Source organism: Crocodylus siamensis, chromosome 4 (genome assembly GCF_052110815.1).
Source record: "Crocodylus siamensis isolate JL-2025a chromosome 4, ASM5211081v1, whole genome shotgun sequence".
Classification (NCBI taxonomy): domain Eukaryota; kingdom Metazoa; phylum Chordata; order Crocodylia; family Crocodylidae; genus Crocodylus; species Crocodylus siamensis.
The window spans coordinates 6,462,242-6,488,957 of NC_143398.1; the positions used below are offsets into that span (position 1 = coordinate 6,462,242).

Genomic DNA, 26,716 nt, shown 5'->3' on the forward strand with positions numbered 1-26,716 from the left:
AAGAAATTCTTCCTTATGTCCAACCTGAAATGGTCATGGAGGAGTTTGTGACCGTTCAATTTTGTCATCCCTTGGGGCGCTCTGGTGAACAAACGTTCCCCCAGATACTGGTGGTCACCCCTGATTAGCTTATAGGTGGCCATCAGATCACCCCTGAGCCTGCGCCTTTCCAGGCTAAAGAGCCCCATGGCTCTCAGCCTATTGTCGTGAGGTTTGCTTTCCTGACCTCTGATCATGCACGTGGCTCTTCTCTGGACTCTCTCAAGCTTCTCCACATCCTTTTTGAATTGTGGAGCCCAAAACTGGATGTAGTACTCCAGTTGCGGCCTCACTAAGGCCGAGTACAAGGGGAGAATGACGTCCCAGATTTGCTTGAGAAGCATCTATGGATGCAAGCCAGTGTCTTGGTCACTTTACTAGCCGCAGCATCGCATTGGAGGCTCAAGTTCATCTTGCGGTCAATGATGACCCCAAGTCCCTTTCTTCTGTAGTGCTAGCCAGTGTAGCACTGCTGAGCATAGAAGCATGCTGCAGGTTTTTCCTCCCAAGATGGAGAACCTTGCATTTTTCCATGTTAAACACTGTCAGGTTCTCGTCTGCCCATTTGCTGAGCCTGTCCAAGTCAGCTTGGATCACCCTCCTGTCCTCAGGTGTGGATACTTTACTCCAGAGTTTGGTGTCATTGGAAAACTTGGCCAGTCCGCTCCTGACTCCAGTGTCCACATTGTTAATGAAGACGTTGAACAATATAGGCCCTAGGACAGAGCCTTGTGGGACCCCACTGGTGACTGCGCACCAAGATGATTGGCTGCTGTCGACCACCACCCTCTGGGTCCTACCGCAGAGCCAGTTCCCCAGCCAGCGGATCATGGTGAGGCCGAGGCCGCAGTTTGCCAGTTTGGCCAAGAGGTGATCATGGGATACCAGATCGAAGGCTTTTTTGAAGTCAAGATATACAACGTCAATCTCCTCTCCCTTGTCCAGGTGATAGGTCATCTGGTCATAGAAGGAAATGAGATTGGTCAAGCAAGACCTACCCGCAACAAACCCATGCTGGTATCCCTCAGGATGTTGCCATTGGCCAGTCTGTTGAGAATGGCATCTTTGATAATCTTTTCTAAGACCTTCCCCGGGATAGAGGTCAGGCTGATGGGCCTGTAGTTAGCCAGATCCACTTTCCTCCCTTTCTTGAAGATCGGCACCACATTGGCCTTCTTCCAGTCTTCGGGCACTGCACCAGAGCGCCAGGAGGTCTCAAAGATCGGTGCCAGGGGCTGGGCTATGATGCTTGCCAGCTCCCTGAGTACCCTTGGGTGTAACTCGTCAGGGTTGGCTGACTTGAAGGTATCCAGCTTGTCAAGGTGTTCCTTCACAAGGTCAGCTTTTGATGGAGGGCAAGGGATCTCCCTCACCCAGGCCTTCCCATCCTGTAATGGGCACGGGACTGGTGAAAGACCGACGCAAGGTACCCATTTAGCAAGTTGGCCTTTTCCCGGGCATCAGTTGTCAGTTGTCCCATCAGGTTTAGCAGGGGTCCAATGTTGCCCTTGCTTTTCCTCCAGCTCCCCACATATCTGAAAAAGGACTTTTTATTGTCCTTGATACTTAGAACTGCTAAATTAAGAGCACTTGCTGTGCCACTCAGCCTGCTGCCCGGTGAGTGAGTGACAGGCCACTGGGAACCCGATGTCCTCCGCGTGTGTTGGCAAGACAGGGTGTTAGCAGATAACAGATCCTCACACGAGCGTTACAGACAGAACATGGCAGGCTCCGCATGTCTTGACAACACCGACTGGCACCTTCAGCCTGACCAATACTAGACAGAAGTTGCATAGGTTTCTTCAGCACGGTTTGGGGTATCTAGGATAGGACTCCCCTCTCTTTACTTTGCATGCATTTATGTGCAGATTCTCTCACAGCTCTTTCACCCTGCTGACTTTTCATTTCTGTGATGCTCCGGTGCCATCACACAGGGGATTGCAGTCAATGGCAGAGGTTACCTGAACACTAATGCGAAATCCAGCTTCTGCAGCGTAAACCGTCAGAACCAATCTCCAAATCGGCACCCCCAAAATTAGAGCAGCTCTTGGGGCTGCTTTGTTTCATGGACTAAAAACTGAGTTGAGGCACATGAAAGCAGTGCTGCAGCATAACAGAAAGCTGCTAAGCCTGTTCTGCTCCTGGAGCAGAGAGTCAATGACAAGTGGCACATCGGTTAAGCCAGGAAAGGTTTGGGATGACTATTCAAACCCAATCTGCAAACCTGGGGAGTTCAGCATAGGGTTGGAAATGTGATTGAATGAGACCGTTGTGGTCTCCATGGGAAACTTGAGGGGCAGAGTGGGGTAAGGAGCGGTCAGATCAGCCATGCCTTTGCTGCCATTGCCTCCTCCTCGGTTTATGGTTTGGATAAATATGCAGTCACAAAGCCAGATCTCCCCACCCAGGACAAGAGTCTGTCTAAACTCTGCTAGCAGCTTCCATGTCAGCTATAAAAATGCAGTCTGCCCAGGCGCAGGGGGCCCCGCGGGCCCCACTCCAGGCGGCTTGGAGAGTGAGGTGCTTTTGCAAGAGGCTCGCCTTCCAGGCACACACATGCACTGGCTGTTTTTAGAAGCAAGCAGATGATGTGCTAATTAGAAGCAGGGCACAAGCCATCCGGATTGGTTTCAAGTGTCATGCTTTCATCAGAGCTCAGACAGAAACAGAGCTCATGGGCGGAGGAACAGAGCATCTTTCTTGGTTAGAAAGAATCAAAGTCCTGCATATCACATTGGGAGGTGAGCTCTGGACCTACAGGCAGCTAATGACCATTTAAATTCAATAGGCTTCGTGGGACACTTTAGGAGACATCTGTCATTAAAGAGTCTAGCGTACACAGTGTAACTCCATGGCCAACCGCAGAGTGCAAATGTTTGTACAAGGTTGAATTTGGCCCTTTCTTTCCCCCTTGGAGAATCCTTCTGTGCTGTTGATCCTGCTATTGCCAAGTGTTGCCCGAGCTGTGGAGTAGAGCTGGCCAGATACCAGGGTTCCTGGTTCCCTGGAAGTTTCTTTCTCTTTTTGAATTAGTTTGTCTGAATCAGGCCCAAACCTTTCCAGTAAACCAGCAGGCTTGCAGGTGCTGGGAGAATGGCCCGCTCCTCAATTGCACAGCGAAGCGTAGCAGTGAAGCAGACAATCTGGGCGTTTGCTAGGGGTGAGGGGGGCTCCCGGTGTCAGGATGGCACCTAGGAGATAGTTCTGCCTTGGGGCCAAGGATCCTGCTGTTTTTAGTTGCATACGGGCAACGGGGGCTGAGCCAGTGCTTGTTTTGTCCTTGACTTGTGAGTTATGGGGGCTTTTACTTCAAGTTCACACTCCTGGCTCCTGTTACCAGGACTAAATCCAGTCTAGAAAGCTGATCAAAGAAATAAGCTGTCCAGGGAACCCTGGGGTATTTCAGGTGGCTTGGACCAGATGCCAAAGGGGGACTGCACTCATCCACCATAGCTGGGATGGACTTGATCTAAAACATTTTGGAAGCAATGGAGAGACTTACTTGGAGGCTGTTCATGCTGGAATTATTTTCTGATCATGGTGAGGGTCTAGTCAACCAGAGGAGGCCTGTCTTAGCCTAAACTCCCCCTCTGTCCCCCCGTGATACTTCATGCATTTTGGCATCTCTTCCTTTCTCTGTGCCATGAGAGCTCTCTTACCACTTTACGTAATCCAGGGCAGCCACAGCTGGTTCCCTTCACTCATCATTGCAGGGCTTGCAGCTGACCTGAAGTTTGCTGTTTGAGCCCTCAATCCGGGGGAAGAAAGTATGGTATCAAACATCCCCAACCCTTAAGACTGAGTCTGCCGGTGGATTGATCTGGTGCCTGAAAAGCTTTCCAAAGCAGGCAGGGGGTAGACCTGAGCGAGAACAGAGCAGGCTGAATGGACGGTTGTGCCCCTCCATCGTCTGCATTCAGAGTCCATTGATGGATCATTTTTGTGATTGAAGAGGAGCCCCATGATACCAACAGGTACATGAATGACACCAGGTGAGTATAACATCTTCCATTTCCCGTTAGAGCCAAAAAGCTGTTGAGCCAGGACCTTTTCCAAGGCCTAGAATCACTTACAAGCAAACCCCGGAGGGGAATGAGCTTCATCTGGGCCTTCTGGGTCCTAATCACTTGCTCTGTCCCAGCCTGCCCCCTCCCCTGCCCCAGTGGGCTATATCACTCCTTGCTTTCTGGCTCTGAATAAGCCCCATGCTCTCTCTGCGCGTTGAGGTAATTGCCTTTCACATGATTCTCGCGACTCAGAGGTTTCTGGAGCGAGAGCATAAAAGGCAGCGCTGGGCTCTTTAACAAATAAAAAGCCAAAGAAAAGAAACAAAGAAATCTGCGTTGGAGGAGAGTGAATTGATCTCTCCCGTGCAGGGCCGCAGCCATCTCCGCGGTGCGCCCCACGCCGGGGCAATCATCGAGGACTTTCTCTTTGGTGCAAGGCATCTGTCTCCACAGGGACAGGAGAGATCTCAAAGAGGAGGGAAGACAGGAGTGGAGCTTGCAGTCTCAGTGAGTTCGAGGTTTGGAGGAACTGCATGTTCTCGCATACCTGGAATGGCATTTCTAAGCTGACTGATGTTCGCAGGTCAGGGGCACAAGGGGTTGGCCTGCAGGAGACACCGTGGGAGAATAGGAAGATTGCAAGCGGAGGTCAGTACTTGGAGGGTTGCAATGAGAGAGCTCTTTCTAGCACCGCTGCTGTTATCATCCTCAGCTTCCCTTTTGGGAGGTCTGCCTCAATGAAGCAAGTTAGCCTTTCCCTTGAGCAGCCCTGTGGCAGCGACATGAACCAGAAATGGAAGGGTCTCCATCCCTCGCCTGGGGCTGGGGGGCGTCCGGGATTCATCTCAGATTTCAGTCTCTGAACATGGGTAGCTTTATATTCAGATTTCACTTAGGAATGTATTGAGAAGGAAGGCACCGAGGCTGTTTCTCTGAATATGGCGGCTCTTGAGCCACGGGACGCAGCTTCTTTGCTCACAGTTCAGGCCTCCTTCCAGCCAGCACTCTGCCCAAAAGCTCTCGGTTGCAAGCTAAGTGTTTCCCCTCGTTGTCTTGGCACTTCTGTGGTGTTTCTGCTGATTCTCTGCTGCACACAACCGCCCCCTTCCCCCCAGAAGACAGGCAATAACCAGCTCCCCATGTTTGCATTTAGCATGGATACCCCTCTGACCGCATATCTCCTATTCCCATCTGGCCTTACATACGGCATAGGCAGTGGCTTCCAATCCCATGGCTTCTGCTGTCTTATTTCTTGAAAGAGTGTAACTGCTTCTTACACTCACCCTAAATAAATGGCAAGCTTCTTTCCCAGCAGCTTCAGTGAGGTTTCACCAGCCCCCCTCATACCATTATTTATAGAGCGTTCCCAGAAGCGATGTTGTTAAGTCAGGCTTTCTAGAGCAGATGTTACGGAGAGGGGCCTGCTATTTATAGTGTGCCTGTTTTGTAGAGAGTGATTCTAGAAAAGCTGTTGTTCTTCGTGGACTGGAGTCTGGCGTCACCACCCTCTGCCCCCCGTAATGTAGGAGTTGGTCCGGTGCAGGGCCCCGTGGAGGAGAGCATTGCCTGCTGTATTTCAGAGGTGTAGGCTGTAGCCGTGTCGGTCTAAGGACATAGCATTTGTATTCGTAGCATAGGTTTCTAGAGGAGGACAGATCTGGTTCCTCACACCTTGACCTGTGTCTCACTCGCACGGCCACAATTGGCGAGGCTTAGGATGCCACCACGTTAGCCCTGCTTTGCCCAGGCTTACGGGACAGCACGAAGGGGCAAGCGAACGAGCAGTCAGGTCGCCTGTCACTGCTCATCGAGGGGTGTGAGAGGAGGGCAGCTGTTTGATCCCCGCCGCGTTTGTCTGATGAATTTGGACGCAGGAATCAGACCCGTCCTGCACCAACTCGGGGCACGGCAGTTCTCGTGCTGTGACTTTGTGCTGCTCCCCATGTCCCAGGAGCCCTGCGTCCAGCTGCTCAGCCCCGCGGGCTCTGCCAGTGGCGCTTTGTTTTTGTGCAATGGGAAGGTGAAGGTGTTTGGGAAGCAGCGAGCGTTGCCTGGCTCCTAATGGCCGATCAGATTAGGAGCACGGTTCCGGCTCAGCGATACCAGACCTTTCACGAACGATAATGGAGCCTCTCTGCGCAGTCAACTGGAAAAGCAGAGGCTGAATCTAAATAACCCGCCTCCCTGCCTCTGCCCAGCTCAGGATGTTTGCTTGCGTATTATGTGCAGAGACGTGTAGCCCATCTCTGATGCATCTGGTCTCCGCGTTCTCCGTTGGGGCATGCACAGAGATTAGGGACACTGAACGAATGCGCTGCCCTTGCTTTTACCTTCCAGCAGCCAGCTCTGCTCCTGGCTCCTTGGTGACTTAAAAACATGCCTCTGGCTTCATGGCCCAAGCCTGCAGTAGTTATGTGAGCACATCACAGAGCCATGCACCTCAACCTTGAGGCCAGGGCCCCACGTACAAGCTCCCGCTGCCCGGTGTTAGTGTGTGGATGGGCTCTCTTCAGAGTAGCCTGTGGCAGGTTTGCTGGTGGCCTCCTGTCCTCCAGTTCTGGCCACCCCTTTCGTTCTCCAGTTGCTGCTATGGAGGCCTTTCACTGTCATGTGTCCAAACAGATCCAACTCCATCTGATTTACAGCTCCCACTCCCGGCAGGAGAGCATGCTGTGCCCAGTGCCACCTCCCACCTATTGCCAAAGCAGCAGCAGCAACTTCCCCTGCTGTGATTATAGCAAAATGATCAGAGTGCTCCTGTCTGTATAAGCCAGGCCCATGGCTGGAAGAATAGCCAGTGACAGGGGTAACGGAGGAGCTTTGGGCTGCTGGACTTTCCTGGGTCTCTTTGATTTCCGTTTTACCCAGCATCACTAGTGCGGGAGTAGCATCTGGTACCTGGATGTTTCATGACATCCCTGACATTGGTCCAGTGGCTTCCTGGGATCTCAGAGGTAGTGTTTCGGGCCTGAGAAATCCTATGCAAATCCGTGGGCTGGGCAGGTGTGGTTAGTGGTGGGGTGGTCAGTACTGGTATGGATGATGAGGGTCCTGGCTAAGGTATGTGACTGATGGAGATGTGAAGATCAATGGGTCAACGCCTTTCTTCAGGGGCCTGGCTTTAGCCAGATTTATTGACCCCTAACTTTCAAAGCAATAAAGCTCACTAGATTCATGCAGAGGGTAGTTTAGGGGCTTTGTCTTCCACCCCACACCAGAAGGGAGGTAGACGGACAAGGGCTTTGCAGACAGAAAACAAGTTGAGGGCTACGACTGTCAGGGTTTCAGTGTGGGAGGCTCTTGGCCAAGCCTTTGCACTGCCCCTGGATTAGGTATCATTCACTCTGCTCTTTAACCCTGCCCCTTGTGTTCCCTGTCCCCAGACACGGGGAGTGGTGTCCTGAGTATGCATTTGAAATGCAATGGGGACTTGGGGGGAGCATCTCCATTCCTGTGTTTCAGACAGCCGTTTACAATTCCTCTCGCGCCTCTCCTGCTTTCTTTTTAAAGAAGGCAAATAAAAGTGTGAATAATCAATTTCCTAACTGGAATTAAAACCGGCTCCAGTTAAAATCAGGGGAAGCGTGATCCCGCATGTCAAGCAGCCCAGAGAGGTTATCTGGGTTCTGATTAGCATATGGCTCATGCAGGAGGACAATTAGTGCATGCCCCAGAGTGACTGGGGAAAAGAGGAATTACAGGAATCCCCCCCGTGTACCGGGGAGCTGGCCCACATGTGCCCAGGCCTGGTTTGGGGGTGCCTGGGGGGACCAGGGGGATTCCTAACTTGCTGAGATCAGTGGCCTGAAAGACTATGGTAAGGATCCATCTGGTCAAGTGATTTAGATGGGAGAGGAAGCCATTGGTTTGGGATAAGAGAGGAATGGGTGATGGCTTCAGGTAAGCATGGGAGGTGGGAGTCTGGGGTTGCCTTAAGCTGCTAACATGCTCAGAAGTAAAAAGGACTTTTGCAATCAGAACTCATGGTAGAGTTTTATTAAACCACCTAGATATTTGCAAAAAAATAAAAAAATTGAATTTCTTTAATTTTTTTTTTTTTTTGCAAAAAAATCTAGTTGGTCTGATAAAAGATGAGTTCTGATTCTTTTTGCCTCTAGTCCAATACGACTACAACTTGGATACCTAAGGACTTTGGCAGGAGCTCACTGGCATGGCCATGTGGCTGGCTGGCTCCTCAGTGAGCTGCTGCTCTGGCTGCTGCCTCAACACCCCCTGCTTGACTCTGCCTGCATGAGCTACCTGGCTTCGTTCTGCATCTCCTCCAAGGATCCTTCGTCTAGGAAAGCACTTCCCCTACAGCAGCAGCTGGGAATCAATGTGGAGGGGAATGGTCTCATGTCCATCCTGGTGTCAGTGGGGCTGTCACATCTGTACTGGAGGACCTGCCAAAGCTTTTGCCCAAGCTGAGATTGGATCCCCAGCCCTTTTCATGAGGTCAGGATGCTTCATTTTAACTCCCGTCTACTTTCTGGTTTGGACAATACCGCAGCGCACAATCCAGGATCCTGCCCCAGGAGACATCCACCAGGCCCAGGCAAGGTGTGCCGTTGTCTGAGCCATGTACCGGTCAGACAGTCAGGGCTCTGAAGTCCAGGCCAGTTGCCTCCTGGTTGTAACGGTGACCCTTGCTGTCTTTGTTGTGGTCAGTGCAAAGGGATCACACAACAGTATCCTTCTCTCACTCACGTTGCTCCCAAAAATCACGATGACGATGGGCTTCCTACGGAGAGGTGGGCTGCAATGAAAGCAGATCTAGACACATGGAGCATGATCTGGGCAAGTCATTTCCTTCTCTCCTCTGGTTTCTCACTCTGCAGAGTGAGGGTGGCAGTCCTTCATTGCCCGTTTGTACAACTCTGCACACCTCAGGTGAAAGCTGTTATACAAGCACAAGCATTATGGCCAGATACGGACAACTGCCTTTTCTTGGGTAGCTGACGGCTGTAATGCCCTGGGTGTCTGTAACTCCTGTCGACACCGGTGAGAGAACCTAGCCTGGTTTAGAAAGATGTCGTATATCAGATGAAAAATATCAGGGGTGTAAGAATGCAGATCCGCAGCAGTAAAAGGCTGATGATGGGAAAGAAAACAACATGCCTGTAGCTACTTGGCCATTTCTCCGCATGGAAGATTTCCAAGGCATCTTTACTGAGACAGCATAATGGATTTTGAAGGTGCTCACAAATATAATGGGTGACCCTTCTCATTAAACACTGTGTAGATGGTATAGCAAATCATAGTGGATGCCTTCCAGTGGTTTTGACAACAGGCATCAACCATCAACAAGGATAAAATAAGGACAAGTCAAAGGCGATTATTGATTCCAAGGGCCTTTGAGTTAAATCCGTGTTGGCCCACTCAGCTTGTGGAGTTCAGGTTGGCTTCAAGAGCACCGGTCTCGATGGCTGTAGGGCTCAGTGATATATAGCCCCTCAAAAAAAAAAAGAAACAACTCTTGACTTCTGCTGGGATCAATAAGCAGAGAAGGGCACCAGACTGAAACAGTGGGGAAATGTTGAGGCTTCTTCCATGCTATTCGTGATGAAAATGAGTCCCAGGAAGAATCCAACAGCTTGCCTTAGACCATCTTAAAGTGGAAAATAAACACCTCCTAATTCCTTAAGGAAGAAACCTCTACTAATAAGAGCAGTGTGTCAGTTTAGTGCTGCCAAGAAATTTGAAGGTCCAAAACAGTGGCATAACTAAGGAGTGGGCAATAGCCATTGTCCTATTGATTTTGCAATAGCCACTGTCTCTCAGGGCACAGAAACTGCTTTGGTTCAACATAGGGAGGTGTCAGACTTTTAGGACCCCCCTTGTCTGGGAGGGTTGAGACAGGGATGATCCTACCTTGAGCAGGGGGTTGGACTAGGTTTGACCTCCTGAGCTCCCTTCCAGCTGGAAAGCTCCCAACTTTTTTATGATTTGATGTGGACAACCCATATCAGGGCCTTGCTGTACTCCTGTTACAATATGGAAGTGTTTTATAAGTCCTTTGCCTGCAAGCGAATGACAATGCAAGGTGCTGGGTGGTGGCGAATCAGACCCATAGCTCTCACCCCGCATCCATGGATGCAGCCAAAAATTCAGCTCTTTGCTTTGCCATCAAGTCCCCGGGGTGGGTTGGAAAAGGAGGAGGAAACAACAGAGCTGCTTCCCGATTTCATGAGAGTGGGAAGTGAGGTTTTGTTGACATTCATCTTTGATGAAGAGCAAGCATGCAAGCAGGATGAATTACTCTTTAAGCAAACACTGCTGCAGGCTGTATCCACACCTCCCTCTGAAAGCAAGTGATGCGATTAGCTCTTAGCAGCTCCGAGGCACCGGAGGAGGCAGGGGTGAAAAAAACAAGGGGGCAGCAACATAAGAGAGTTGAGTCTCTGTTCACAGGGGTCAGCTGCGGGCTTTGGGGAGATCTTGGATGCAGATGAATGCCCAGGGCTTGGTTGGCAGGCAGCCCCTTCAGGGGTCTCGAGGGGGGCTGCAAGTTCTGCCTGAACTGCTGCAGATTCGGAGGGGAAAGGCGTTCCTGTCATCCCAGCTATTCCCCTGTGAAGAATGAAAGGGCAGGGGATGTTAAGTAGAGTCCATTGAATTAGATTAAAGGAGATTTAGTCCTTACCTCTCGGCTAGACTGGGAGATCATTTGACCAGTTGTTACTAATTTTTCCTCCCAGGGCTCTGTGTTATCTGAGATTGATCAAGGCCCTTGGAATATTGTATCTCGAAGGGAATTGCCTGCTCAGCCTAAGACTTAGCAGCTGCAATTTGTTCTCTTTTGTGAGTTGTATCTTTCTTAAAGCTCCTTTGGTTTGAGTCTCTGTTTTCACTGGACACCACCTGAAAGCTGCTCATTTCAAAGGCCTTTCTTTTTCCAAAAGTGTTTTGAAACCAGAATGAGGTCTGAATGAGCCACAGTGGCCAGGGGAGAGGTTTACCCCTTGCGTCCATCAGGCTTAGAAATGGAAGAAGGGGATTTTGAAGTTGTTGGTATCTGGTAAAGGTGTAGGCTCTTTGAAAACCATGGGATTAGGAGAGAGGTCCATCTGAAAGTGGCTTGGCTACCTGGTCTATGAAATGTGAAGGTTTTTCTAGGAAAAGACAGGGTGCCAAGTAGCTCTCCCAGGAGACAAGCCCTGAGCAGCACCGTACCTAGTCACTTGGTGGACCCAGGTGAACTTCTAGTATCAGCCCCCCCTTCGCTGAAGATAGTGATAATAATAATAATAATTATTTGCACCATTTTTGGGTCCCTCTTCTGTCTGGGCCCCAGGTGGCCCCCCAGTTTGCTCATGCCTGTGTCCGGCAGTGTTTCAAGAAAAAGCAGAGCTTTGTAGTCAGTTCCCTGGGTTTTGGTTCAGGAGATCTGGGTTCAATTCCCAGCACAGCCATAAACTCTCTGGGGCCTTGGACCTATTTCACAGGGCCTGTGCTGTCTACATGAGCTGAAAGTGGTGTAGGACCCTTTGCACTCAGAGCAAACAAAGCTCGCACTGATTTCATTGCCGTTCCACTACCTTTCATTTCTCTTTGTCTCTGTTCACCACCATTATCCATCTCATCTGTTCGGATTGTGGCAGGGAACATCTCTTACTATGTGTAGGCAATGCGCCTTACCAGGGAGCCTGCCTATTATTGCAATGCAGATAATAAGCCAGAAATGACTAAGTCCCCTTCCTGGTTCTGTTAGTGACTGTCAGTGTGTCGCTTCATGCTGCTCTGCCTCAGTTTGCCAATCTTCCCCATCACAGGGATGTGTTTGACCAGCCTTGTGGGCAGAGGTTAAATCCCAGATAGTCTATCAGGTGCTTTGAGAAACTTGGAAGTAGGATGCTTTGGAAGAGCAAATGGTAGGGCTTCTTTCTGGCCATGTCAAACAGCCTCCTTTGCATGCTCATGAAACCTGTTTTGGCCCTCTCTTTGTGTCGGCACTTAACACCTGATAACAGCCCCCCAGTCATCACCCCTCTAAACTCCCATTTCATCCCCGAATGCAAAGCTAAGGTCTCGGTGGGCTTTTCGTCCACTGGGAGATCTTATTGTGCCTAACCATGACGGTGAGGAGCCAGTGAACTGACACACTGCCAGCCATGACTGACTGGTCAAGTTGTGTTCACCTCGTCTCAACTGGCTGTGCTTCTATCCTGCCGTGAGCTCTCACGTTTTGAGACCAGCAACCGTATTTGAAGAGCGTTAATTCAGTGCCCACCTGGGCATCAGAGAGCCATCACGTATCATTGGACTGCCTCCGTCAGACCCCGGAGCCCTTCTAGTTTCCTTCCAGCAGCAACAGCTTAGCTTTTCCTCCCGGCAGGAAGCCCTTGAAATAGATGGAAGAGGAACGTGAACAAAATGAAATTGCAATCAAACTGGACCAAAATTGTTATGCTTGGAGCAAAGATTTTTCTCTCCTGCTAGAGCAACTTTGGAAGCATGCCTTGATCAGTGCATCTCAGAAGCTGAGTTTGTTGGAGTCTAACTTCAATTAAAAAGAAACTCTCTAGTCTTGGTGGGAGCTATTGTGGAGGATATCTCTCTATTGAAATTCAACCCCCGCCGCTAATGTTTCCTCCTTCGGAGGCCGTTGACTGATGCTAAATGACAGTGGATCACCCACGGACGTCTAAGTGACATCCACTTATGGAATTGTATGTGACAACGAAAATGAATTTGTCAGGATCAGCGCTTCTAATGAATACAGTCTCCCCGGCCTAATGGAAACCTTACGGAGTTTTGCATGGATTAAAACTATGATGGCTTTCAAATGTGGAGGACCTCGGGGGGGAAAAATAACAAGTTATAATATCTTGGACAATGTTGTTGTTTGATTTTTTTTTTTTTTTTTTGCTATCTTAAATAAAGAAAAGTTGTGTTGATTTCTCCCCACCTGCCCCCCAGGCTGATTTAGTACTGGAGCCATGTCTCCCTGATTTGGGCTGGTTGGTTGGATCAGTTATCAAACTTTGTAGCTCATTTTTTGATCCCAGAAAGGAAAGATTGGTTGCTATCGCTGTTTATATTTCCTGGTCCGCAGCTCAACAATCGAGGTCAGCTGCTCCGAAGGGTCCAGACCACCTGAGTCTAGGTTTGGATCGTATTCTGCCGACATTGAACTCCACACATAATGTGTTGACCACATGGGAAAATTTAAGGAAAATGAGACTTTATTAAAACCAGGAGGCCGCCTGACTGCAGAGGGATATAATACCAGTGTCATGAGCTTCTTATCTCACATGAAAGTTTCACGTTTCCCTAGTTTGCTTTCCTTTATGGTACTGCGGCTGCTCTCCCCTCCCCCGATTCCATGTGGAGGCCTAGTTATTTAATGCAACTGCTAAAAAGCCAAAGCAATTAATAACAAAACAGTCTAAATTCTTTTATTTTTAATGAAGGCCCAGTAGACTTTTTAAGTTGGTGCAGTGACATCAAAGGTTTCCGATGCAGTTCTGAGCATCTGAAGGGTAATGTGATCAGCTTTCCAAAGGGGTTTGGGGTGGGGGGGAAGAGAGAGAGAGGGAGAGAGAGAGAAAGAGTGTGTGTGTGTGTGTGTGTGTGTGAGAAGTTGTCTTCTGCAACAGGACGCACTGACGCCCCTAGTGTGTTGGCTTTGAATTCACTGCGCCATCACTTTCTGCTGGGCTCACCCAGCTAAGCTTCAACAGGTTGAACTAATCCAGTCTGGGGGCAAACTGAAGGGCCACCAGCTGTTCCTGTGTGGAGTTCACACTGCTTTGAGAGATGGCATTTAGACTTTGCTTTTCCAAGATCTGACCTGAACCCAGGAGCCAGATAGAGACTTGCTCCATTGTTTGTAGCAGTAGAAGCTTTTGTAGGTCTGCAGTAGGCTTCAGGTGCCCCGCAGGTGAGAGGACCATCCAGGATAAGGCTAAAGTTCATGTAGACATGCTGTTCTGAAATGGTGGCAAGGACTCATACCTTTCACAAAATCACGCATGTGAGTGTGACCCCTCCAGATGGGCATGCAGGTGTTGTCAGCATAGATTGCACCACTGGCATTGGCTCTGACCAGCCCTTCCAATAACAGTGTGCACTGGTAGGAGTGATCAAGTAGGTCAAGGAAAGTGATTATTCCCCTCTGTTCTGCACTGGTGAGGCCACATCTGGAATCCTGTGTCCAGTTTTGGGCCCCCAGCTACAGAAAGGATGTGGACAAATTGGAGAGAGTCCAGTGGAGGGTGACAAAAATGTTTGGGGAGTTGGGGGACAGGACTTGTGAGGAGAGGCCCAGGGAAATGGGCTTATTTAGTTTGGAGAAGAGAAGACTGAGAGAGGATTGAATAGCAGCCTTCAACTACCTGCAGGGGGGTTCAACAGAGGATGGAGCTGGACTGGTCTCAGTGGGGGCAGATGACAGGACAAGGAGCAATGGGCTCAAGCTGCAGCAAGGAAAGTTGAGGTTGGATATTAGGAAGAATTTTCTCACTAGGAGGGTGGTGAAGCACTGGAACAGGCCCCCCAGAGAGGTGGTGGCATCTCCATCCTTGGCGGTTTTCAAAACGCAGCTAGACAAAACCATGTCTGAGATGATGTATCTGGGGCTGGTCCTGCTTTGAACAGGGGGTTGGACTAGATGTGACCTCCCGAGGTCCCTTCCACCCCTCATTTTCTATGAGTCTGTCTCCCGATGAACCCCGTCCACTGTGCAGTGAGAACTGCTTTTCCAGCTCTGTACTCGTCAAGTATCCCGAAGAGCAGAAGAAAAATCTCAGTCTTTGGTTATTAACTGTAGGACACCCACAGTTGTCGGGCGTCAGTTATGGAGACGTGGTCGGTCATCCCAGTGTGTGTAGGCCTTCCCTGCGTTGTCTCCTTGGCTCCCCAGTCCTTGCGTTGCTGGCCCCAGGCTCGCTCTCCCTAACTGTACCCGCGAGGAAGCCAGGTGTCAAGGAGCTGTGCGTGAGCAAAGCCGGGGGACACCCCTCGCATTGCCACCTGAGATTGCAGGCGGGTGAAGCCAGCATCACGGCTTGCTAAGAAAGGATCAGTCTGTTTGCCCCTCTAAGACTCTGCCTCTGCTTCTCATCCCGTTCCTTTGGCGCTCCCGTTTTATGGAGGTTCCCGAGGTGCTGTAATGGAGGGATTACCGATGAGATTAATCAGCCTGAAGACACAAGGTAAAAATGAAGTATCTTTGAGCCGTGGGCTTGCAGCTATGGCTTCATGGCAGCTAAGCTACGATGGCTGTACAGCTGATGCAGCTATTATTTCCTGTCAGCTCCAGTGACTTCTTTTGTGCTTACCCAATCTTGTTTGAATTCTCCTTCTCCGGGCCCTCCGTTCCCAGAGTCGGGGATAACCCAGCGAGAGATGGTGGCTCCGGGTCAGGAAATACCAGCTATGCCGGTCTGCCTTACTTTCTGCTCTTCTTGAGGTTGGGGAGACTCCCACTAATCCTTCGAGGGACTCCCCTGTTGCCCTCTCCTGGGAGAGCCTGTTGACAGAGTAAGCAAGGTATTTAATTATGTTCCTTGCACCCCAGCGGTTTACCAGGACTGGTAATCAAAGAGGAGGCTTATTGAAGAGCTTAGTACAGTCTGTGCAGCTGATTTTGCCTGAGGGTAAGCTGAGAGTTGAAAGGAGCAGCTCTGGTTGGAAAAACAAAAAAGACAACCCAACCTAATGAGTCCTTGTCACCCTTTACTTTAGGCCTTCTGCAAAGAGCCTGGGCCTGAGCCTCAGCCGTGCTTGAATACCGTATGCTGGTCGCATCCCAGTTTCAAGCAAAGTGCAGCCATCTGTCGTGCTCATGGGGTTGTTTTGTTGTCTATGGACATTACCTTGCTGCAATAATATGCGGAAAGTAATGCCGAGATGACTGCTAAGTGGAAGCACGTTTTGGCCATCGGGAGCGAGGGGCAAGCACCAAAGCATCAAGATATGAAGACTTCGCTGGGGGGTCTAGGATGAAAGGTCTGGGGTCGTTAAGGGTCCTCGCTTCTGTTTCTGCCTCTTTCTCAAAGCTGTTGGGGCAAATTGCTGTCTGGGAGCCATCTGGTGCATGAACAGGGGTGCTGCCCTTCTGGATAGAGTCTGTCGTGGAGGGTGTCAGTCTTGCCTGTGGAAAAAGGTAGGACTCTGGTCCTGCGGGAGGTGACTTTGTGACCACACGGCTCGGTCACAACCCTGGAGCGGACCCAGCTACAGTGGATATTGGGTTAACTAGAGATGCTTCTTTCCCCTCACGTATGTGTTGCTTTTCTCCCATTTCATGTTAATTGGGCTAGTTTAGGATGTCTACCTGAGAGATTCCCTGGGCTTGGGCGTGAACCTCTGCTAGACTGCCTTTGCCCCGCCAAGGAGTTCCCACTTGCTATTTATTCCAGCAAACCCATCCAGTAGGAAGCCTCGTCGATGCAAACTATTCCCGTTGCTCAGCAGCTGTTGCATGAGCCTATTTGGTGCTGTCGGGCTGGTATTGACCCACAGAAAGGTTATGGAAGCTGAAGACTGTTTCTTTAGCTTGGCCTGATGCATCCCAACCAACTGGGGGGCTTTCTGTAGGCTGCCATTACCTCTGAACAGCTGCAAATGTCAGAGGGGTTTTTGCAAAGCAGGACTCCCTGATGTGTCCTCTGTTTGCTCCACGTGTTTGTTTCTGAGCATAAATATGTAACAACCCAAATGCTAATGAATTCCTCCCACTGCTGTTCCCCTCCACCCCGCACCCCAACCCACACACAGACTCATCATTGCCCAGGCAGCATCTGAACGGAGCACCCTCCATAAGTGAAAAATCACTGCTTCCAAAGCCAACTTCTTATCACTCCAGTGCTTTCAATTCCCAGCCTGATAAGTACATGGGCCCCAGCCACGCATAATATCACCATTTGCAAGCTGCGGGCCTGCTGTTCGAGCTGCTGGGGCAGGCTTTGGCTAAGCTAATCTCTGCCAGGGCCTGCTAGCAAAGACAAGAAACCAGGAATGCTCAGCTTCTCCATGGCTCAGCTTGTAGCCAGGGTGTGAGACCTTGGCCAGGGCAAAGACAAACACTGAACTGGCTTGCAGAGTCCCTGGCTAGTCCTGGATGCTGCCGGCAGTCGAGGGTGAACGGAGAAGACGTAGGTGGGCAGACCATACTCTTCACCAAGGCCTGCACCTTCTACTCACCCAGCCATTACTTGCAAACGCACTGGGTTAACAAGGAACAGGCCATCCGTAGGGAAGTCAAGGGAATGTTTTAGGAGACACGGGCTTCTCCTTTTGCTACTGAGACCATAGGGTGGCCTAGCAATGCCCCATTGCAATGAGTGGGAGCTCTCTATTCATTTCAGTGGTAGTTCAGTGCACACCTTTGAAATTCCTACCTGAGCACCGAGGTCTTGCCTCGGTATGTTGGTCTCAAAAGCCTTCATGGAGGAGGCCTATTATTATGATCTCCTCTTTGAAGACGGGGAGAAATGACTTGCCTGCTGTTGCACATGAGGTCGGTGGCAGAGCTGAGGATGAAACTATGAAATCCAGGTGTCCTGACTCCTGTTGCAGCCTCTAAGGTGTTTTGCTGCCTTATAGCAGCCCGTGTCTTCCCCTCCACAGGGCTTCTCCGAGGTACAATATCCTATGTCATATACTCTTTATAAGCTAATAGTTTGTATCGCTCATCAGAACAGTCTGGCTTTAAGGCCAAGTGGGGGAGGAAGCCAGTCCAGTAATTTAACTTTATTGGCAATACTGCTTTGCAATATACCTCCTGGTTTTCATTTGGTGGCCGTGCTTGGTTCATTTCTGCTTGAGCTTCACTTCTGATCCAATTGAGTTATTGATGCAGGCGAAGCCGAGGGAAGAAAACAAGATTGGTGTCAATTTTGCTTGGCTTTTTTCGCCCCTTTGCTGCTTTCCTTTCAAAGATCAAAAGAGGGAAGGGAAAAAAATTATATATGATAGAACGCAGGAAGAAAAACTACAGCGAGTAAGATTGTTTTCAGGCGGCTTTTCCCTTTGCCTCTCGGTGTCTTTGATTTAGGTACTGTGGCTTAATCAGGGTGTTGGAGACAACACAAAAATGATCCATCTGGCCAAGTCTCCCCTTCCCCCCTTGACACACATGCTTTCTCATGCTTTGTATTAATACAGGTTTAAAAAAAACCCCCTCAGAATACAGGGCTGGTTCAATTTTGTTTTGCCAGCTAATAACCCAGAGCGGGATCAGCTATTTTGCCTCTGACAGGGCTGTCTTGAAACAAGATTGTCTTTCCTGCTGGATTCATCCATCATTCCTGGCAATAAATAAAGAAATAAATGCTATCAAAAAATTGTTACTGTGAGCGCCTTGGCTACCTACAGCAGTGTCTCGCATCGGTCTCTGTTCCCAGCGGGGCGAGAATGTGATGCAGTTGCAATATTGAGCACTAGTGTAGCTGGCTGTGGTTTTTGGCACCCCAGTAGGAGGGTGGGTGGTGGGAGACCAGAGCAGAGTGATGGTTGTCCTTCGCTGTGCGGGAGAGCTGGGATGAACTAGGAGAACAAAAGACTTGGGGTCCATTGCTCTGATACACAGCCTTTCACTTGGCAGACAAGGTTTGTTGGGTCACTCCACTACCTTTTATTAGACCAGCAGAGACTAGAGATGGGTCCCATTGGATGGCCCATGCGCTGGGTAACTTGGGTGGGGTCTCAGCCCACTTCCTAGTGGACCAATGTCCACTTCAGTACCATGATAGCATGACAGGTATTTATTGACCTTCTTGTTGGCAAGACTAAGGACTGAAGGAGCATGGAGCCCTCTGGGGAAGTTCAGTCTTCACGGCACGTGGCATCCTCACCATCTCCACTGGGATGGCCCCTTGGGGAGCCTGCTGTGGCAGAGGGGTCTGGGCAATGGGCTGCATGCATCTGGCTGCTTTTGACCCAGGAGGCACAACACTTTGATTATACATGTTAAAAAGCTGTAAATATTTGAATGTTTTATACCCTGAGGAGTTCAAGGAATTATACAGCTGGATATAGCGAGGATCTACAGCGACAGTGGAATTAACAAAGGGGAATTTCAAGCATCGTATCAGCACTTCAAGTCCACGAGGTCTATTAAGCTGTAGAAAAATCTCCTAAGGGAAGTGATAGGAGCCGTACACCTTGAGACTACACTGGGCAAAACAGACTAACGCGCACTGTAGGGAACTGTTGTGGACTAGCACAGAGAGGGATTTGAGGACCAAAATAGTCTTTTCCATTTGTTAACTTTTACCCTCTTTCTTTGCTTATTCCCTTTGTATTTGTAGTTCCCATCTCCTGGCTTTATGACAGTGGTGCTCTGCAGGGGGAATGGGAAAGCATTTTGCACCCAGGAAGGTCTATGGAGTTTGGGGAGATGTTTTGGACTCCCTGCTAATCTGCTAGGAGGCACCCAGGGTGAGATAAAAGGGACACGGCGTCTTTAACATCAGGCCCCCAAAGGGAATGTATTTGTTAAACATTATAATTACCCTTCAGCATTGAACTCTATAGCAATTGAATCCACAGCAATGCACATTATCATTCCTGAAATGATGCTTTCATTTAGATAAGGCATGCAATTATACATCTTGATTAGGTCACTGTTCCCAGGAGCGTTGGGTTATTTATGACGAGTTGCCCCTTCTTGTAAATTATGTGGCGAGACTGTGGCTAGAGACACGTTCTCTCCCTGCCCTTCCCTATCCTCTTATTCCTCGCTTTGTGTGTGCACTTTTGCGCATGTCAAATCCCAGTTCCTAGTAATGTCAAGAAAAGAAATAGAAAGAAGGGACCGACCGGGAAAAGGAGGGTTTATAAGGAGGGTTCAAACATCCTTGTGTCTGTGCATTTGCTGAGACTGCTGACACAGGAGAGTTGGCTTGGGTTGTAGGCACTAATTTTCCAACCAGAAAATGGGGTGAGATCCCACCTATTCAGTTCATACAGGCCCCTGAACAGCTGGCTGAGCAATAGTGCTTTTTGGTCACCTCTGGCATAGGCAGGATTTATATAGCAGCCTATAAGTGAGTGGCAGTGTCGTTTGTGATTTAGCTCATAAGCCTTGGTGTCCCGATGGAGTATCTTCTAAGACCAAGATATGTCCTATGGCAGATAACTCCCAGGTCCACTTGTCCTTTTGGAAGTCCCCCTCTTCCCTTTTCAGGGGTTCTTCCATTGAAGATCATTGAATTCCTGTTAAAAAGAGACCCTATTTCAGCATGATGACAGGGGTTACATGTATCAGGCACATCACCTAAATGTGCCATGGGATGTTTGTGCTCTGTGGTGCCACAGTAGGCACAGCTTGGTGGTAGGTACCATGGGAATTGGTGCATACGTGCACAATTGTGTGAGACCCATGGGAGAGAAGTGATGATGGGGCGGGAGTGGAGGAGCAGTCTGGCTAGGTGGTCATCTGGAGGCAATGACAAGTCCTTTTTGCCTTCTTCCAAGTCAAGGGTTAGCCATATGGCACCATGGTGTAGGAAAGAGCTTCACACCAATGATGTCCTAAAGGTAACAAAATTGTTGTGATGAAAAGTCAGAGGTAGTGCAGGTTTGCAGTGAGTGGCGTCCAGGAGAGGTGGGGAATACTGAGGCCCAGACCACCCAGCCCAGTGGGCCACCCTCAAACTATATGGCACGAATGGAAGACTCTCCTATATGAACTGAGTGGGGTGAGCTAGGGCTGGGATTTTAAACAGTAGCAGCAATGGCCTCTTTCCATGTCTCACCTTCATCTGGAGCAGGTAAACCAACATCTGGTGCTTATGAAAGGCCTACCCTTCCTGACCACATGGGTTTTTCCTATTTCGTGCTTCTGTGAATGTTCCTTCAAGAAGCCAAAAAGCGTGAAAGTAGATGGGTGTAAACAGAGCCTTTCTGTTACCCTCCTGCTCTTCTTCTGTCCATGACAACAGCTCATAGTCACCTGCCTGAGACATCATAAAAGCATTTTCCTCTTGGCTGGAGTGGACCAGTCAATCGACTATCTCAAGCCTATAGAAGAGAAAACCAGAGAGGGGAGAAGTGTTAATGCATTATAGAAGAAAGAGTCTCCCACTTGCAAATATTTATTTGTAATAATTATCCCTTTTTGAGATTAAAAGAGCTACCGGTATATGAAAAGCAAACTGCTTTATCTCTCTTTTTAAATTTGTTTTGAAAGTTTGACCGAGCATGAAAGTTCATCTTTTAATATTGCTACTTGTAATCCAGTAAGCAATATTTACTGTGCGATAATTGGCATCATTAAGCTTAGGTGACATTATTAATATTACTAATTAAACTGTTATAAACCTGGTTTACAGTTACATCAACACATCATCTCCTGAATTTCCTGCCTACACATTTTGGCATCAGGGGCTGGATAAAAGCAGATTCAAATGCAAATGATAGAAACACGCAATAATCAGAGGATCAGAGAAATGCGAGATAGAAAAAGGCTGATTAGATCATGTCCATTCCCCAGGGCACTGCCCAGGTTTGTTTCCTCTAAGATGCCCAGATGCATTGTCCAGTCTAACTTCAAATACTGCAACTGCCCGGTAGTATTTCTCTTGTATCACGTGGGAGATCGTGCCACAGACTAGTTCCTTTCACCAGCTGGAAATGTTTCTTGATATATAGCCTACATTTTTATGTGTAATGCCCCCAGGACAACATCATCTGGACAGAAAGGCTGCCGCTAGATGGGTAATCATATTAAAGGGAAAAACGAAAAGAGAGTGTAAATGTGATGGAGACCCGTAAAGCTGACTGTCGGTAGGTCTGCATTAAAAAAATCTCCTCTTTTAGCTCTGCAGCTTGATCTCAGCTGTCCTGACCCAGATGGTACTAATTAGTGATGGGCAAAGCGTGAGAGTTGAGGAATTGTAGTTCGGCTCAGTAGCCAGAGTTGAAATACTTTACCCAGTCTCTTTACATCTGGAGCATCCGTCTCTCCAGATAGTCTCTGGCTTTGGCAGGTTCAGAAATACCACGAGGGCAGTGTTTCCCTCAAACTCTGGTCATTTGGTTTCCATCTGGAGCCAGAAAGTTTAGAGCCATGTGGGGAATTTAAAATGAAGGCAGCCTGAAGATTTTTTCTCAGATATGGTTTAAATTCTTTGCACCCTTTCAGGCTAGGTCTTATTTATTTTGATATGCATGTTGTCCCATCCCTCACACTCTCTCAGATGGCGGGTGAACCATCTGAATCGAAGGCAGAAGGAGCCCGAGCAGTAGCTTTGTGGTTATTTGTTTCAGTAAAGATCCATCTGCTGGTACAGTTGCCTCTCGGTACATGAATGACTTAAAAAAAATCAAAAAAATCTCAGCCCCATCTGATAGATGTGCTGAGAGCTCTCGTCTGTGTGGTTGCGATCGTCAGAGAAATGTCTTTAGCATCCATATATAGGTTAAGCACAAGCTTAGAGCGCAGACAGATTCATGAAATCACTGAAAGTAAATGGAGTTAGTCTGTTTGGCCATGTTTATAGCTGCAAAGACGTTTCTATCCTATACTATGATTGGCAACATTTTTGGCGGGGGGGCCAGAATAACTCAGCTGGGGTCCAAGATGGACTGGCACTAAGACCCACATTGCCACGCTGTTGATTCCTCATCCATGGCAGGGGCAAAGCCTCTGAGCATCAAATGCTGTTGCAGATCCCTGAATCTCGTTTGGATCCAATGGCTCTGCAGGTGCTAGGTTGTCAGCCCTTAGGCCAGATACAGACATTTTGCTATTACTGATATAAGTAATCGGAAACCGGTCTACACTTGTAACAGAACAGAAGTTCGGCATACAAAACCGGTCTGTGCCCATAGCACAACAGAAGTTACGCACACACAAACTAGGTTAAAAACAGGGGAACCTGCTCCCCCACCCAAGGGCGAATGCATGTTCTGTTCACTGCCGATAGAAACAATGCCACTTACAGAAAACTGCATAATTTAGACTGAGCCCATCTAGGGCTTTCTCAACGTCTGTACAGCATATATCAGCATATATATGGGGTGAAATGACATCAAGACTTAGTAGCTCAGATCCCGATCCTGATTGTGTGTACATGCGTAGGCATGCATTTGTGCTTTTGTAGACCTAGTTTTGACCTGCAGCCCACAAAGCAGGCAGATCTGAGACTGAGGATGTTTGGGATTTGAGAGCATGACAGAAGAGCTAGGGTCGAAAATAACCTGAGAGCAAGTGAGCAAGAGTTGTTTCTGTTTCAATTAAATGGAAGGCTAAACCAAGGTAGGCCTGTGACTACAGTTCTCCATTTCAAAAGGAGAAATTTTGATCAACCGTGGAAACCGCTTAGTGAGGTCAGCGGGACTTGAATGTAAAGGAGATTTGAAATGTGTTCAAGTCAAAGGTGTGAGAGCTCTCAGGAATCCTGTCTTGAGAAAGGGGGAAAACTTGTAAGGAAAAGCTGCCTGGATGAATCACTATCTCAAAAAGATACCAGGAATAAGCACAGGCTTACAAGGAATGGAGAAAAAGGACCGCTCAGCAAAGGGAGCTGTGTCTTGGAGGTGAAGGCTAGGGATAAAGTGAGAAGTGTCAAAAGTCAAGCTGAGGTCAAATTTGCAAAGGACATTAAACACATAGCAAGATGTTCTTCAACTAAGAAGAGAACAAGGAAAAGTGAATCGGGTATCAGGCTATATGGTGAGGATGGGGTAGAGCTTAAAGCTAGCCCAGATACGGCCCCACAGTTGAATGAGCGCTTTGCCTCAAGTTTCATATAAAGAGAATGATGTTGAACGCAGAGGCAGAGACAGGATGGCCAACAAGAGTGGAAATGATCACAGCTGAGCTTGAAACAAAGCTCCAAGAACTTCATGCGCTCAAGTGAGACCAGGCAATTTCCATCTCTCGAAGCAACTAGCACGTGCAACTGCGAGCCCGGTAAGAAGTACTTTTAATGCATCTAATGAGTCAGGGTGGTGGTCCCATCTGATGGGAATAGCAAATGTGATACTTGGGCTTAATAAGAGGGGACTGTGTAGTCTGGGGAATTACAGGGCTGTTAGCCTGGACCTCAGTAGTTTGCAAAGCTTTGGGACATTCAAGACCTGGAAGTAAATGGGAAATATGCTAAAATACAACCTGGGCATGCCAAAGTGGATCGTGTCAGAGTTGGCTGTGTCAGCCAGGGCTATTAAGGTCATAAGGGGAATGAAGAAGAGACCAGAAGAGGTTGACTTGTTTAATTTAGCAAAATGAAGGCTGAGAATATGAAAGTTTTCTGTAAATACTTCAAGGGAAACACCCTTGAAGGAGAAGAGCCATTTAAGCCTCAGAACAAAGCTGGCACATGAACAAGACAGTGTAACCTGCCCATTAATAAATCCAGGGTGAAAATTAGCCTAAGATCCCTAACCATCAGAGAGGAGGGGGATTCTGGAAATTTGGTTTTTAAAATGGATCTCGATAGATTCAAGGAGACGATCATATGGCATGATGCCTGGAATAGCAAGGGGCTAGGTTGTACTCAAGAGGTGCCTTTTAGTCCTATGCTACCATCTTTTCTATGAGGTTCTGGATGAAGACCCCTTTCCTTCTTTAGTCAAGCTAATTTCTCTGATATAAATTAACACTTTTTGACTCTTGGATTGGCACATGGGCCAGTAGTGGAATGATGTGCTCTGCTAAAACTCTTGGATAGGACTGAATCAGCTAGCTTTCCCCCCAGCTTCTGGCGTTATCATCCCCATTCCTCCAAGGATAATCTTGCTTGGGGATTAGATGACTTTGCGAGGTCCCTCCCATTCCTACTTCTTATGATCCTGTTGCACCCATGTGCTTAAGGTGTGTCACTTGGAATACAGCATGGGATTTCCAGCTGCTTGGAAGCCATGAAGCGCTTCAACAGCTCGTTGCTTCCTCGAATCCATCAACGCTGTTTGGTATGTCTGAGCATCGCGGTTCCATCTTGAAGTAATCCAAAGACAAACACGAAGGGAATAAAGTTTGTCTCACTGTAGGAAAAATCACCAGCTCGGCAGCTCGGTACTCCAGCTAATCAGAAGCAGCTGCAGACTGCAACATATCAGATCTCACACCACACACAAGCACACACGTGCATGCACACACACACACACATACACACACTTGAAATACTGCAGCAATATTTCTGCTACAAGCTACTTTCCTGGAGTCATTAAACCCCATCCAGCAACATCCTTTGAAGTTACAGGTAGTGGTGCAGAGGCTGCTGCAAACTGATTGCTTGCTAGGTGCTCCGTTAACGATAGCCATGTGTGTCTGGGGCAGATTTAGGGGTAGGGAGATACGTTCAGGACTCCAGAGCTGGGTTGGAGAGGACAGAAATTGGATTTTCTCCTGATGGTTCTGCACCCTTTCAAGACATAGGCCACTAAGTGCAGTCATTGCAGATGTTCAGGACAACGTCGGAGCTAGGGCTCATTACATGGATTCACTTCTTGGCACTTTTATACACACTTAACTATGCTCTGTATGAGACACTTGCATATCAAGTGAGGAGGAAAATCCTTTAAGCGTCATCCAGCACCGAGTGAAATGTTCCAACCTGGAGTGATCAATATTACATGGAAATAGGTTGCAAGTGAAGGAAAAACATGGGGCAGGCCTTAGTAATAAGGGAACAAACCTACTATAGTGCATACCTGGTAGAAAACTATAGTTCAGTATCAAAAGGAGGTGGCTTTTTTGCATAACCACAGATGGATGTAAAGTGTCTCTTAATTGCACCTTAATACTGGCCAGAAGTTCGCGGACGACACCAAGCTGGGGGGAGTAGTAGATACACTAGAGGGGAGGGTTAGGATTCAGAGTAACCTAGACAAATTGGAGGACTGAGCCAAAAGAAATCTCATGAGGTTCAACAAGGACAAATGCAAAGTCCTGCACTTAGGATGGAGCAAAACTGGTGCAGGTTGGGGCTGACTGGCTGGGCAATAGCTCTGCAGAAAAGGACCTGGGGGTGACAGTAGACAAGAAGATGGATACAAGCCAGCAGTGTGCCCTTGTCACTAAGAAGGCTAACGGCATCCTGGGTTGTATTGTAGGAGCATTGCCAGCAGATTAAGGGAAGTAACTGTTCTGCTCTGTTCAGCACTGGGGAGTCTACATCTGGAGTCCCGTGTACAGTTTTGGGACCCCAACTGCAGACAAATTGTAGAGAGTCCAGCAGAGGGCAATGAAAATGGTTCAGAGGCTGGGGGACATGACTGGTGAGGAGAGGCTGAGGGAACTGGGCTTATTTAGTCTGGAGAAGAGGAGACTGAGGGGGGATTTCATAGCAACCTTCAACTCCCTGCAGGGGGTTGCAAAGAGGATGGAGCTGGACTGTTCTCAGTGATGGCAGACAGAGCAAGGAGCAATGGGCTCAAGTTGTAGCAAGGGAAGTTGAGGTTGATATTAGGGAAAAAAAACCTTCTCAGTAGGAGGGTGGTGAAGCACTGGAACAGGTTACCCAGAGAGGTGGTGGCATCTCCATCGTTGGAGGTTTTTAAGACCCGGCTAGACAAAGCCTTGGCTGGGATGATGTAGTTGGGGCTGGTCCTGCTTTGAGCAGGGGGCTGGACCAGATGTGACCTCCTGAGGTCCCTTCCAGCCCTCATTGTCTATGATTTGGTGGTATATCCTATAATACTCAGGATGAGGGAGCGCCCAGTCTCAGGCTGTATTAGGGCGAACCATCTTTGAGTTTCAGAGCGTTTGGTTC

The 26,716-nt window shown here is 48.6% G+C and overlaps 1 protein-coding gene across 1 annotated transcript in view; it reads left to right on the forward strand.

Moving 5' to 3' along the window:
• The window catches only part of PLXNA4 (plexin A4), a 533,592-nt gene that overhangs the window by 164,338 nt on the left and 342,538 nt on the right, over positions 1 to 26,716 (forward strand). The gene's annotated exons all lie outside the window — the stretch shown is intronic.